The sequence below is a fragment of the Athene noctua genome, chromosome 7 (genome assembly GCF_965140245.1).
Source record: "Athene noctua chromosome 7, bAthNoc1.hap1.1, whole genome shotgun sequence".
NCBI lineage: Eukaryota > Metazoa > Chordata > Aves > Strigiformes > Strigidae > Athene > Athene noctua.
Window position 1 is genome coordinate 32,589,600 of NC_134043.1, and position 14,018 is coordinate 32,603,617.

Below are 14,018 nucleotides of genomic sequence, written 5' to 3' on the forward strand. Positions count from 1 at the left end.
ACTAGTTGTACCTGGTATCACAGGAAGGGAACACGGGCTGAAGAGCTAGAGGTAGACTATAGGTAGTGTGGTAAAAAAGGCCACGAGCTATGAGTAGAGAGCCAATGGTGGATACCACCCCACACTGACAAATAATATCATAATATTTATTAAAATAGTTGAATTGGCAACACCATTTCCGGCAGAGAGTTAAACTCAAACCAAGAGGAAGACTTGACTTCTGGCATTTCAAAGTACAGATTTGTTCTGAAAGGTATAGGTATCTTTTGGATTGTGGAAGAAGACACTTCTATTACTTTAGCAGATCCCCCCTCACTCAGGCCAGAAAAGAATAGCTTTTCTCATCTTAATTTGGTGGTTTTATTGCTAGCTGAAGCCAGTTATCTAAACGTTCAGAATGCTGGGGGAAAAAAGGAGGGGGGGAGGGGATCTAATTCCATTTTAAGGCCAACATGTAGATTACTTTTTAATGGAGTTGAACTATTTTGTCCATTTCTGTTACTCGCTATGCTGGCCAATATGCAGAAATACACTGCATTAGCAACTGGACTTTTGTTGTATTCCAGGGAAAAATATTCCCACTAGAAAGCATGCTAAACCAGTGGAGACAGACTAGAAATTAAGCTGGCCTCATATACTTTACAACTCATAATACACTGGATATAAAGTAAAAAAAACCCAAGTAAAATAGGATTAGATCCCTTGTTAGCTGCATAATATATGTGCTTTCATGCTGATACGTCCCAGGTGAATAGCATCACGTGAGTACGGTTTTCCATCTACAATCTCCCAGCATGAACTACGGAGTCTCTAAGCTACTAATTACACTGATGAATATAGTCGCACCAGCATGCTGTCTGGCTGCTTACACCTCCACGCCTCTTTGTAGATTTGACTGTAAGCTCTTTCGGGTCTGGAACAACTCTGCTGTTTGAACACGCAGCATCGAACACAACAGTGATCTAATCCAGACTTGGACACCTAGTTACTAATATTATGGTAGCTACAGCAATGAATCACAGAGCATTAACAAGAATCACAGCAAAAGCTGTTGCACACTGTATCTAGTTCCCAGGCCTGCCATCACTAACCCTAGACTTGATCCTGTTTTGTCTAATCCTGTTTTCATTGCACTCGTAAAATGGAAATATAATTCTTTGGTGTTCTACAATTTTTATAAGCAAAACTGATGCAAGAGTAATTGTTTAAGCAAGCAAATACTTATTTTGCACAAAAGAAGTCAACTAAAATAAGGATACCAGGGAGTTATTAAGAGTATGCTGAAGAAAAATCTTACAGACATAGGTACAGATAAAGTTATCAATTAATTGTTGAGAAAGGACTACTGATCAAAGTGCCTTGTGATCTGCCCCAGATAGCCCACACAGACATGGCAAAAGGCAGAACAACAGGCAATCTTACAATTTTACTACAAAAACATCCTGAAACCTTCTGATTTAGAATTCAAGGATGATTCAGAAAACATTGAAGAGAACAAGCTATGTCTGTAATGTCAGGATCTCCCTTTCCCCATGAAGACCTCACCTGTACATGAATACAGCATATTATATCCCTATCCCTGTGTAATTATTGCAGCTGCACAATGTGTCATGGCCAGAGACTGGACTGAGTTATACCTTCCTGCTTCAGAAGAGACCGAAGTCTTGGAGGGATTAAAAATGGGGGAAAAAAATTACTCATCTTAAGGATGACAACTAGAGTATTTTCTGGCCACAATTATGAAGTGTTTTCTTTCATCAACTATGCTGGAAAGAACATTATGCTTCAAACATCTGTGCTTCTCATAAGCTTCGCTCCCCAATACAAATGTATCTGTGCTCTCTCAAACTCCTCTCTTGGAGAACAGTCACAGGACTGCCATTACTCCCACTGTCTCTTTCAAAAGTGTGTTTACTAAATACAACTGCTTAAATAACTCAGGCTTAACTCTGAACATCAGGTTTCCAGCACTGAACATAACAGGGTTGTAACACTTCGGCATTCCACAATTCGCACTACAAAGACTAACCACAAAGTTATCAAGTGGGAATGGAATCATTCTTTCCAGGAGCACTTTGCAGGCAGCACTGACTTCCAGCCCCCTGCCAGTGCTGGCAGGCAAAAGCACATCTCCATGCGCCGTATCCCGGCCCTGACACCAGCAGAACCAGATGCTTCACAGGAAAGTTGAGGAGAACTCAGCAGTAGGATGCTATGGACAAAGGTGGTTTTAGACAGCAACAGGGTTTGCCATGAAGATAAAAAGGGGACATCTGGTAGGTCAGACCACTGGGAGAGGCAAGTGATACAAGGCCTTTCTGAGCAGGTCACCAGCCTGGTCACATCCCGATGGATGGCATAATCAGACCAACAGAGTTTCCCTCCAGTTCCCATGAATGAAGGGCTGGCACATACACCACACAGTAAGGACTGTACAACTTTCAAAATTGGAAGCATAATTTTTAGACGTGTTTGGCAATTCCTTTTTCACATAGCCATAAAGCTATAATCCTTAGTAAGACAATATGTTTTCAAAAGGATGTCCATGGCAAAAATTCAACTGCCTTTAGGAGAGCTGGGCTTCTACTCCACAGTGTTGAGTTTTCTTTCCTTTCACATGACTCAGAGGACAAAAATCACAGTTGTGAGAATTCAACATTAGCACACTGGACTGGTTCTTGAGCTACAGGAAGTATTACGTTGACTTTACTGATGGAGATGCAAAAGAAAACATACTTCTCAACTGTGGTAAGCCTTCACAAAACCAAGAATCAGCTTGTTAACTTACCTTCAATTTCCTTAATCTTGCCCCTCTATAAAGCTACTTAAGTACTGCAGAGGAGTGGAAAAGCTCAGTATTGGGGGTGGCTGCTGATCCTGACAAAAGCATCAAGCATGAGCTGCAACACACAGAATGGTCCAGTTTCCCTTACTTACCAATCTCATCCTCAAAATTAGGCTCCTTTGCTCATCACTACACATGGGAAAGGAAGGATGACATTTTCGTCTTACTCTCCCCTCCTGGTCTCTCTGGCCCACCTCTTGCATCCAAGGAGTTAGGGAGATACTTACGAAAAAGCCACCGCAAGTCATATACCCCATGCCTGTCAATTCCTGCCTGAACAATCTTGCTTCTTGGCTGTAAACAAGTTTTAAACATCTACTAGTGACTCAGCCTGCTAGGTAGGATTATTACCACCACCATCATCATGATGATTTACTAGTGACAGGGGACATTCTCCTTTCTTTCCATTGCTTAAGAACTACACCTGAATCCTTTCAAAATGTAGCAAATGCTGTGTTTCATAGTTGATAAATACAAGTAACACAGTGTTCTGCCTTTATGGCTTATGTTCAAAACAGGCGTTTTCAAACAAAAAAAGGTGCAGATAATGAATATTAAGATAATCACAAAAAGGAGGAAAGAGACAGGTTGATTATAAAATCAATGACGCCTGTCCTTTCAAAGGAGGAAAGAGGTAGGCTGATGATAAGGGATAAACACAAAGGAGGAAAAACCAAAGGCTAGTTTGGTACAGGAACCCTGTGGCCATTGATAAGTTTTAGCTGGAAGCTACAGGTTTCTTGAAAGTGAGGTAGCAGAACAGCCTACTGGTTGGCAGGAGACTATTTTTAAGAGGGAAGTTGATGAAGGAGGATGGGATGCCACGCTGGCTGTGACAGCAGGCACGCCAAGAGCCTCCTTCAGCCCTGTGTCAGAACCACCCAGGTGGGGATGCCTCCTTGCAACACTCCCAATGTCACACTGGAGACACCCAAAGCCGGCTGCATGGCAAAAGAGAAGACAATGCCAATAATACCACTAAGCTAGATCTTGCACTCTGCCCACTTATAATCTTTCCCTAGTGCTACGAAGATCACCGAGAAAAAAACCCAAAGTAATCAAAATGAAAAAGAAGAACATCATCTCTAGAGTTTTTGGCTCTCCAGAAATTAAGACATTTCTTCTGTGAGTACTACAAGAAACCGTTCTAGCAAGTAACAGTTTGCATCCCTTTTCCTAGAGGAAATCATTGCTCACTGACATCTTTCTGTACAATGTAAACTTCCAACCAGAGGTGATGGAAATTTCTAAGCCTGAAATATAAGCTATGGAGTATTTAAAGTGCAGTCATTTAAAGTGCACTTAGCTCTCTACCAAATTCATATAAGATGTGCTTGCATCTGAAGAGGTTCCAACCTAAATCAGACAAAATATCAATACACAAACATTCTCCCCGAGAACACCACAGGTGCACCTCGGCCCCTTGGCTGTTCTTCAGCCTCTGCTCAGGATGGCTGCTGCCAAGCACCGTCCCCATCTTCATGCCTTTCCTTCTGAGCATCAGTAGATTCACAGTAGAAAGAAGTGCAAGTAATGTTTATACCGAAAAGGCTACTCAAAATTACTAGGAATCTCAAGGTGACAAAGCCTCTGGAGGTGTTAGTTCCTCTCCCTGCTCAGAAACAGCCCCACACCAGGCCTAGGCAGCGTCCAGGTGAGCAGATTGCCTTGGTACCTTCCTGGTGTGGAGTGCCTTCACAGAACCTGCTCACATGCAGAGACAGCTCAGTGAAAAGCTCGTGTGAGGAGACACTGAGTTTGTTCACAGTGCACTGGGAATCACGGGGCCCAGTGACCAGTGTGACGAGTCACTGCAGCAGCCCCAAAAGCAAAACCACACCATCAGAGATTGCCATAATACTTCCAAAGATGAGCCCTCAGCTCCAAATGCTGCAAATGGGGTGTACTGACACCCCAGCTCAGAGAGATGTGAGATTTATCACCCATCCCTGTAGCCCTCCATGCCACTCTGGTTCTGTTACTCCTCCTCCTCAGGCAACAGCCCAGCCTTGGGGGATGCTCTTACACAGGAGACAATGGGACAGGCTCCTTTTCCTGAGCCCCTACCTCCTTTATTACAACTTTCCCCTGTCAACCACTTGTAGCACATTATTTCCACTGCTAGTTTTCACTGCTACTTTTAGTCACTACAGACACAAAGGACAGACAGCAATGCTCAGAAGATATTATACCCGGTTTTTATCTCCTAACCACTGATGCAGTGACCCTGTGTAGAAAATGCTAGTCCTGATGTACAATTGTTTCCCTCTCTTTTCATGTCAGACTTCCCACTTCTTAAGCTGTCTGTGGCATCCCAGCAGTACCAAGAGGCTATGGGGCACTCCATCAATATATTATTTATTTCAAGAGCGATAATTTAGGCCTGTCAGTTAAGGAGGGGACCTGCAGAGACAATTTAAGCTTTGCACAGTAGATGTCTGAGAATTTACTTTATCACCAGTGGAATATTATCAATGGAGAAATGGTGAATGCAATAACTCTGCCCGTTAATTTAAGTCTTAGAGGCTAATTTAATCATTTAGTACTTGCACACTGCTGCAAGGGTATTCTGGGGCCATGGGAAAATTCCTGAAGCGTTCAGGATCACTGTAAGCAGCCTTATGCTGCCCTCCGCCCTGGCAGACGCTGGCAGGGAGCCAGTCTGCAGGCGTGTTGGGTTGCTGTACATGCTGGCTGCCCCCAGGGAGCCTGACGTGAGCAAATGCCGGGGCTGGGGCAGCTTCTGCCCTCCCACAGTTCACCCTCCAGAAAGCAAATGCTCCTTCCCAAACTGTTGGGCTGCTTGTGCCACGCTTTCCAAGAGAAGTAGCAGCACTGAGATTTAGCACAACAACAAAAGACACCCTAAACCTCAGGCACGCCAGCAGCATGTCTCTCACGGACAGGAGAAGCTGGCACACACTGCCTTTATCTGACTCCCACAGCCCATAGCAGGTCTGTGCTGCCACAGCTTGCAAGAGAGAAAAGTTCACGGATGAAAAGTGAACCCCCTAGTACTTGTAACCTAAAAACCTAGAGGACCAAATTTGACTCTTGATTTCCTTCAAATTCACAGAGCCTGGATAGACTTCATGCAGAAGTAAACTAGGGGATGGTCAGGAAAGAGGGAGATTGATTTTGCTCACCCTCACAGAAGGAACATGCCCTAAACTAGCATAATCCAGCACCTTTTTGGTAATGACAACACAAGAGGAGGTAACTTTTATCAGACGAATGTGTTGATGCTGCTCCTCAAAGGATGCAGAGTCTGAACCTCCTCTAACTTGCTGAGAGAAGATCCTGGGAAGGGGACCACGATCCCATTATACCTCAACTCCCCATGAGCTTCTACAGGCATGTCCCGAGCTCACCAAAACCTTCTTGTTTTGCTTGTGTTGTAAGGCAGAGTGAACACACTTCACCCTAAAAGAATGGCAGTATTTCACCCTGCCCTGCCCAAGTGAAGTTACAACAGCAGAAACTTGGGCATTTGCCACCCTACTGAGTCTGCCCTCCTGCATTTCTTCCCTATGCTTCATATATAGTCTTTCAATCAAACTCCATTCCTATTTGCTTGTAAACTTCTAAATCAAACTTGTTCACTTGTAAATCAAGCTGAAATTAATATATGTGCATATAGAAATACCGGCAAAACAATTACTGGTTTATCCACATGACACAGGCAGCACATGCTCTCTCTAACATTTGTTCTTAGACTTCTGGGGAGGTTCTCCTGAAAGTTTTGTTTTTCCCTAAAAGGAGAAAAAGTGCATTTCTTAGATCTAACCCAATCATTTTTAATTCTGGAGATGAGGCAGTATTATGCTTGCCCTTACTCTGCCAAACCGTTCTCCTCTTTTCTGCTGTACAACTCGCTGCAGTGGCAGGGCATGACAAACCAGAGCAGCATGTAGCAACACCATCACCTCTCTCAGATACTCTGCCTTTGTATCAACACCATCTTAGGCCCTTTCCACCCAGAACTATAAGCAGGTTCTTGCTAAGCCAAAAGCAAGGCAACAGCTTCTTTGACAACAGGTACGGTGGCTCCTATCAGACACAGGAAGCTTTTAAAACAAAAACCAAGACAAATTACAAAAGCAGGAACTAACCCCAGAAAAATAAAGTGTTCCCGGAGCTAGAGGAGTTTTCTTTTTGCTCTTTTCCCAAGCTTCCTTGGTCTGTTGAAGTAGTCTCCTTGTGAAACTATGCTAACAAGTAAAAAGTTCATACCTGTTTAAGCAGATGATAGGATGCTGCGTCTGGTTGTTAACCAAGGGAAACTCTCTGTTCCTATAAAGAAATAGAGAAATACACACTCTATTTAGTCTCTATTCAGTGAATTTAGCATAAATTCAACACTATAAGGACTATAAAATGCTACATATGTGTACACTTATGTCCAAGCCTTTTTCTCTCAGCTTTATTTTCCACAGTTCACTTGAGACACATTAATTCAGATACCCTGTTAAGTCTAGCCTACTTTGGGACCAGCAAGAAGCTTCTTAATCCCTATGTCTGCCCTAAGAAAAGCTGATGATGGCTCCAAAACCAAAAAAACACCCATCAGGAAAGGCAAATGGAGCACAGCACACTCCCAGGCAGACTCCCTCCACTGGGAGACCTGACAGGGCTGCTCTGTGCACAGTCTCTGCTGCCAAAGGATCTCAAGCAGGAACAAGGGAAGTGGTTGCAAAGATGCCCAGAAAGTAATGGAAGAAGAGTGAGAGCCCCCCTACTGACTTCCAAGTATAACACTTCAGAGCAGCTGAGGGAACTACTCCAATTTCTTCAAACTGTTTTTCTTGCCTCACTTGTATAGCAGAGCGTCTTAGGTTTTCTGCAGCTTATCTGGAATAACAAAGGTTACAACAGACGTTACTACCCATTTTGTGACCCTCTTTACTCAGTAAGAAATGCTCATACACCAAATTAGCCTGTTGAAATAACCTCTTCTGTACATCCTTCCCCACACACTCTCTTTATTGTAAGCCTCTGATCAAAGCCCACAAGAGAAAACATTACAGATGCAAGTAGCAGACAGATACTGAAGTGGCTGAGATCAAGGAGAAAGGAACCTCATTGCTACACATGTCTTTGCATATCCCCTAAGTACTATGGGGACAGCTGGTACTACCACCTGTATTTAAGGCTGCACAGTTTCTCCCCTCTCAGACTCTTATAACTTTGCTGATTTTAGTTGTTCAGAAATTAATTCCCCATATATGATATCTGACTCAAGTTAATGCTTTTGTTTGGGAGTTGTTTGTTTTAAAGCTTCAGCAAGAATGGGTCAGACATTTCCAGGAACTAGATTAGTGAGAAATACATGACTAAAACCAAGTTAAAAATAAGGATAGCATTAAGGTAAAACTAGGATGCAAGTATGCAATTAGAAAGAATCATAATGTATACACACAATGGGGACTAACCTTAAGCTGGAGACAGTTCAGGCTTTTCTTATTTCCAAGCCTGGACTTTCATTCTGCGACACTGAGATAGTCTCCTTGGCTGCACCATGTCACCAGCATGGGGCTGTGCTCACTACAGCTTTCCAACACTTTGCCCTGTTAACATCCAGCTGAACTGGAAGATTTTGCTGCCTTGAAGGGGGAAGGTTTCAGATGGCTCTGACAGCAAATAAATGGAAAGTGACTGCTCCAACTTACTGCAGAGGCTGTCAGCAGAGTGTACCATTCACTTACATGCAATAATTAGTTACCCTAAATGAGCTATGTGGAAATGAGGCTCCAGCCAGCATCAATTCTACCCACCCGCGGGATGAAGAAGAATGTTAAAATAAGCTAATTAAATTTGCTCTGGCTCAGCAGAAAGATCGATGTTCTCAACAGCTGAGTGTTCAGCACTCGGCGTCCCAACAGCACTCTGATGTGTCACCGATGCAAAATAATGCCACGTAGTCAGAACCATAGGAGGTGGGTGCACGCCTCTTGGGAGAGGTAAATGCAGAAGACAGAGGCATTCAACAGGGACATTAACAGAAGGATGGACACACCTACATCAAGTATGCCAGATGATCAGGTGGCATTTTTACCAAAAAAAAAAAATATTCTGCTTTGAACTTTAACATTGTCTACCACCATTGAACATGCACTCTAATAGTCTGAACTGAAACCTCAATCACCTCTCTGCTAAAGGTCTAACTGCAATAAATGTGATTTTAGCTGGCAGCAGAATACCAAAAATAGCAGGCAATCAAAATACAGATACCAGAAGCGGGAAGCAGTTTTGCTGTCCCAGGAATTTGCTGGAGACAGTCTGTAATCAGCATTTCCACCTCTTGCTGACCAGGAAGAAAATGAGATGTTTCAAAGATTCTTCCCTTGGAAACAGAAGAGATGCCTACCCACACAGAGGAGACAACAGCTCCACATTCGGGGCAGTTATCTGGAAAACAAGAAGTTAACATTTAAATACCTGGTCAGAACCTGGCACTACATACATGAATGGGGTTTTCCACTTCCAATGAGCATCTTCTAATAATCACAGTGCAGAATGTGTTAGGAAGGGTTTCTTTTTTGTTTTCTCCCTAACCCTCTTGCTTCAGACAGAAATTCATGAAGAAGCTGACCCAATAAGGAATTAATTGAAATTGGCAGAGTCTTTAGAAAACCTCTGTGCTTTGATGAAGGCAATGCTGGTTTGTCGATGTCCCGGAGCCAGGACGGCAGGGGACGGCGCCTTGGCTGCTCTAAGTGTCACCTTTCCCAAGGGAGAGGGCACAAAACAGACAAGCTATTTTTCACTTCTAACTGGAAGCTGCCATTAGAAGACCCTTCAATCTTGGATACGGAAACCTTTACCACATCATGCAAGCTTATCACAATGAAGAAACCTTGCTGAAGCCTTGTTCACACATACAGACTGGTAAGTGCATTTAGCATACATTTACTTTCACTTAAGTACATCACACAGAATTTCTGTGGATGCAGACTAGCACAGGTCTAGACAGCTCTAGGCTGGATGCACTGCAACCTAGCATAAAATGGGTTAAGGATACCTGTTTACTCTGGCTCTGCCATCTGCCTGTGGGTAGAGTATGCCAGCAACTCCATCCTACTTCCCCTGTTTTATATATTAGGCATTACATTTCCTTCTTTTTGTTAAACACTTTGACATCTACCTGTAAAAACTGACAGAAGAAAACCAATGTGCATACACATACATGCACGCAACAGAGGACTAAGGCTCTCTTTTATGCACAAGGTATCTGTAACTATTTTTCACTAATGTGCACCTACTCCTGCTTCTCCTCTTATTAAACTTTCAAAAACAATTCTCTTGATGTATACATTTTATGCAATTAAAAAAAATCTGTCTTTTATGGGAGCTGTTTCCCTTTCTTTCACTTTGGCGTTTTTTTCAAAGACTCCTGTATGACCTACCCAACTACACACATCTGTTCTGCATGGTTACCTGCGATTAAAATTACAAGGACTAAGTGCGTACTTTTCCTAAGCTGTTCCACTTCTTCCCCTCAGAAGGGAGCTGTGCTGCTACCCTGAGGGGTCAGCCCACCCACCCGAGCCCCTGACTCTGCCTTACAGAGATCTACTAGTTTACTGAGCTGCCTGCAGAATTGCACATTTAAGACTATAAACCTTTCAGTCCGGGAGCTTGTCTTTTATTACATATTCCCCAGAGCAACATGCAAGCAATGATAAAAACCTAAATTGCCATAAATTACTTTTAAGCATTTAGTGTTTTGCCCAACAATGCATTATACACGTTAGTCTGCAAACAATAAGGCTGCAAATGGATCCAATCCATTAGTACCAAAGCTTTCCACATAGCTTTTTCCTTTTAGAGTACACTCTCCTCCCCCTTCCTACTTTCCACACCCTCCCACTCCCACCCTATGCTTTCCCCTCAGCAGCAGAGGCTTAAAATATGATAATAAACATTTTTCAAATGGATGCAAAGAAAAATAATCTGATATCTGGATGGCAGAATTCACTACATGTTTATTATTCAGTTTCCAAAGTTCTAGGGAATGAAGGTCAAATATATCTGAATTTCAGCTGGTGTTGATGTGGATAGCAAATGTCTTTAAAGCACCACAGCTAGAGGAGGCAATCCAGAGGCCAGGTTATGCTGGTGTTAATTGCTGATCATCAGCAGAAGTCAACAGCTTACCCTGGCTGCATGTGTGGCCCAGAAATTCAGAAAGGACTGCACTAGGATGTTGCCTCAACTTGAGAATCAAGAGTCCAGCGCCACCCTGACTGAGAGAAACCCATACTGAAATTTTCACTGTCAGTCTGAGTGGGCTTTAAGCAGCACATAACTAGGTACTCCTCTCCCTCCTAGAAAATGTCTACCTCTAAAAGCTGGCTTAGCAGTAGTGTTAGGAAATGGTGCCTTTTGACCCAGCTGACCTAGAAAAAGTTTTAGTGCTGCAAAACCAATCAATGCTGATCTTGCCATCACAAATTTATTTATTATAAAAGCTATTAAATTGCTACTGTGTTAAAATGACTGTATTACTCTCAATACTTTTTAATTCCCACTGCTTGTCTGGTGACTACAGAAATCTCCTTTTCACTGTAATATCCACATCAAAATTTTCAGTAGGTTAGAAAAAATTTTTAAAACCCTACAAGTTGAGAAAAGTCTAATTCATGGGGAAAAGCATCTTGGGGCTGCTACTGTTAGTCTGAGCAGCTCACAGCTGTGAAGGTAGAGGAGACAGTCAGGCTTGGTTATGACTGTGAGGAGGAGATGGGGAAGATGAAAAGCTCTCTCAGCATCCAAGAATCTTGGGTAACTGGAGCCTGAAATACACTACAGACAGGAGACACCGTTCAATCATTTATGGAAATCAAGGTTAGCAGTGTCAGCATAGTTGGCTTGGGAGGAAACGGTTTCCTCATCCTCTTGGCGCAGAAGTAACTGGGCTACATTAGTGGCTGCCAGTAAGTCAGGAATAAAGAAAGGAAACAGAGAAGGACAAGAAAAGCAAAGGATAAAATGAGTACGTCAATATTTTTCACAGCTTGCATACAGCAGCCCAGCTAGGACCCCAAGAAGGTTTGTTTCAGGAACCTCGGAGATGGAGACAGTTGTTACATTTCATGAAAATATATGGTGTCTGGGTTTTACAAATAGTGTCTCTAGCATATCTGATTTTATAACTAGCAGGGAAAGAAATTGCTCTGATGACAATTACTGCTGAGGTATTTGAGACATTGTGCTGCGTTTACTAGCATAGACCTGTCATTAACGCTCAATTTCTCTTAACCACAACTTACTTCCTTAGTAGTTGCTCAGTGAAGATAGGTCTGGGGGCTGTTTTCCTGGTCTTGTCAAGATGAATTTTAATGAATACCGCTTGAAAGACGTGCCACCTGCTATTTTATATCTATAATTTATTGTATAATGAGTTCCTATAAATTCTTATGATAGCTTAAGAGACTTGTAAAATGAATTGCTGGCCTATTTTTTTCTCAGTTCGTCAGCAAAGCAGAAAGAGCTCAGGTCACTTTGAGTTACTCCAGACACCCCCTTCGGCCGCAGCTCTGGCTGGCTTCCTCCGCAGAAGAATCTGGCCTTCAGGAGAACGGCCATTATAAGACTCTCACTGTTAACTGCTGCCATAGCAATGTACCACAGTTTTTGCCATTTGTTTTAAGAAGCCTCAGCTATTTCAGAAATCCATTAAACTGTTGTATGGACACAAGGTGTATCTTCACATGCTGGAGACAAAAAGCTCACTAAGACTCCTTTCTAGATAAGGACTGTCTGCTACAGTCATTTAGTGAAACAGAAACCTGCAACCCTGCAAGTTGGTAGCCAAGAAAAAGTATTTATTTAAGATCTGAGACTGAGAAATCTACCACCTATTAGGGGCACACTGTCCTCACCTCAATACCACACACCAGAAGACATGTTTCCACTCTTTGTTTAACAGCACACACAGAGAGCTCCCGTTGGAAGCTGGAGACCTTTCCATTTGGGACATGACTTTACATTCCCTCTACCTCTTGGGACCAAGACCTTGCCAAACACTACTACTACTAAGTTTGTAGGAAGTAACTGCAATTTTTCCCCCTTTTTTTTTCTTCTTAAATGAAGAGAAAAATAAAACAAAACAAAAACCTACTTCAGAATAAGGGCACTGTAATACATGCATCTTATTAAATACTGCATTTCATCTGTCTTTGGACTAAGCACTTTCTAATGGATGCAAAACCAAAGTGTGTGTTAAAATGAGCCTGTTCCCAAGCAGAGCTCTTGCAGCGAATAAAGCCAGGATGTGCCAAAATTGCAGAGGGCTTTCTGTCTCAGTCATGAGTGACAGACACCATCAACAGAGAGAATCAGCCATTGCCTTTCATCTCTTCACAAAAGCCTTGACAGCCAAGCTGTTGCAAACCAGCAGTATGGGAGTCTTTCCCTCAGAGGTCACAATAATTTTGAAGAAGGAAAAGGGGATGGATGGAGGAGAGGAGGGAAGAAGAGAGCTCAAGAAGCTGTGACTAAGGGTCAGGACAAAGTGTTGCAATGAGCCTGATGGCTGGGCAGAGCCACTTCCAGCTTTGCTAAAGCATGGATTTAGGGAAGCTGAAGACGTGATGCCCCGCGCACCCAGAGCAGGCAGGACCCTGTGCACCTTGATGAGCCTGGCATGAGCCACACCACAGACTGGCCACAGGTTCGTGCTGCCTACACGGCTACTCCAGGGACACACTTCAACCCAGCAGCAATGAGGGCATCTTCTTAGTTGGTGGTGTTGAGTCCTGTCCTACTGGAGCAGGCAAAGATTCACCCCGGAGGGAAAGCAGGAGTACATTACTCCATGCTAAGCTCTATGCTGCTCTGGTTTCCAGGCTCTCTTGTCCAAAGTTAAAGCTGGTTTTCCTTTCTCTGAAGCATCCAGGACTCTAATACAGATACAGCCCCTGCATAGCGTGCAGGTGAACAGACAAGGCAGCTGCAACAACTGCTTTCCAAACGACAGGAGTCTTTCACTGTTACTGGGGGTCTTAAGGGGCAGAGAGAAAGCTTCAGAGAGAGAAGAGAACCTTTTCTTCTACCTGAAGCTGAGAAACAAAGAAAGGCCTAAAAGAAGGGGTTAAAAAACCAAGAGCTGCTGCATTGGCTTGGCTCCTTCCTATTGCTTGAGGATCCTTTTCTAACACACCAGTTCTGT

At 43.2% G+C, this 14,018-nt stretch overlaps 1 protein-coding gene across 27 annotated transcripts in view; it reads right to left on the reverse strand.

The window, feature by feature from the left end:
* The window catches only part of MAP2 (microtubule associated protein 2), a 234,011-nt gene that overhangs the window by 95,358 nt on the left and 124,635 nt on the right, over positions 1–14,018 (reverse strand). For 25 of the 27 annotated variants that reach the window (XM_074910435.1, XM_074910427.1, XM_074910447.1 and 22 more), the window contains one exon: positions 7,079–7,138. The gene's annotated coding sequence lies outside the window, so the exon portion shown is untranslated. Of the gene's footprint in view, positions 1–7,078; positions 7,139–8,277; positions 8,391–9,076; positions 9,253–14,018 lie in introns of those variants that run through there. The other 2 variants (XM_074910421.1, XM_074910423.1) reach the window with 2 other exon arrangements.